Raw genomic sequence first — 1790 nt, 5'->3', positions numbered from 1 at the left:
CCAAAAGCTGGTTCTTTGAAAAGATCAATAAAATTGAACTTCTAGCAAGGCTAAGCAAGAAAAAAGAAAGAAGACACAGTATCCCTGCTCACAGGTAAACAATAGAGAGAAAATTTGGAAAATATAAAATGGAATTTCTCATCATAGCATAATTCACAATAATTAAAAACTTAAAACAAGGCTACAACCAAAGTAAGTTTCTGAGTGCATCACTTGTTGGCTAAGCAAGGAAATCTGTTTACTGATGGTAAATTAATTGTGTTTGACAGCAGCAGCCAAAGGAATACATTCAGAGAAAATAAATTTACCTTTCAATGAGAACAATTGTTCCAAGAGTTGAGGGCATTGTGAGCAATATCAAGTCATTGAAGAATAAGGCAGATGATTTGAAATGGTTTTCCTTGGCTTTCGATGAATAAACAGATGTTAATAATAGCATTCAGTTGTTGTTTATTGATGAGTCAATATCCACTTTAAAATGACTTAAAAATTAGCCTTTATAAATATCCTGTATGGAACAACTACAAACAAAAATATTTTTAAGGAAGTTGAAATAACACTCAGTATAATCCGAAGTGGAACCTGCTAAGATGTGTTTCAACAGATGGTAAAAATATGTAGAGAGCCGAAGAGGCTTAGTTGAACGACGTACAAAGCTTGTGAAAATGTAAGGTGTTTTAAACCTGTGGTTATTTATTGGTGACGATATTTGAGTCTATTATGTCTTATTGAACAATAAGTGTCAACGGTGAACCTCCTTTGCTCTTGTGGACCTAACTGTTGTCAGTTCTGTGAAGTGTTTTGTTTTGTTTTGTTTTTGTTTTGTTTTTAGAAATAGAAGCTGACTTGCTCTGCTGCACAGCAGTTCAATGACTTAGCAGTAGTAAAGTTTTACTGCACTTTTTAAAACCCAAGGCTGATAACGAAATTTTTCTGAATGAAAATAACGAAATTTTTCTGAACAAGAACTGTGTTGGACCACAATGATTAAGCATAAGGTGGCTTTGGAAATTAGCTTTTGCTGCAAACTTAATCAATGTTTCTTAATGACTTCAACCTAAAATTAAGAGGCAAATCAGAGCTTCTATGCAAAATTTATTCTGCTATAAAATCATTTCAATGACAACTAACATTTAAATCACAAGTAATGTCAAGATGCTTTATACGCATCCCACACTGTTAAAATTTAAAACAAGAAATGATATCTCCATTCCCACAAATATTTTCTGCAGATATAGATTCTGAGTACAAACTTAAGTTCCATCAGCAGTTTTTTTGATCTCAATGCAAGAGCAAAGGTAATTTCCATACAGCTGCTCCTTGACTCAGGATGGGGTTACGTCTCAATAAACCCATCATACATTGAAAATGTCATAAATCAAAAATGCATTTAATTCACGTAACCTACCGAAGAACATCATAGCCTAGTCAGCCTACCTCAAATGTGCTCAGAACGCTCACATTAGCCTATAGTTGGACAATTATCTTAGTTTCATCTCAAGAGTCACTGCCTTCCTCTTCTTCTCATCAGAAGCAGGAGATGCTGATGGGTGTTCTGTAGACATGATGGGATTCAAAAATATAAAACATGATATCAAAAAAATGCTGACAACACAGTACACTGTAGAGTATCAGTTGTTTACCCTGGTGATTGCATGGCTGACTGGGAGCTGTGGCTTGCTGCTGCCTCCCAGCATCACAAGAATCATATTGCATATTGCTAGCCTGGAAAATTATCAAAATTCAAAATTCAAAGTACTGGTTATATTGACTGGATATTGCTCTCACAC

Source organism: Pteropus vampyrus, unplaced genomic scaffold (genome assembly GCF_000151845.1).
Source record: "Pteropus vampyrus isolate Shadow unplaced genomic scaffold, Pvam_2.0 Scaffold197, whole genome shotgun sequence".
Taxonomy (NCBI): domain Eukaryota; kingdom Metazoa; phylum Chordata; class Mammalia; order Chiroptera; family Pteropodidae; genus Pteropus; species Pteropus vampyrus.
Note: the sequence above shows the minus strand (reverse complement) of the source record.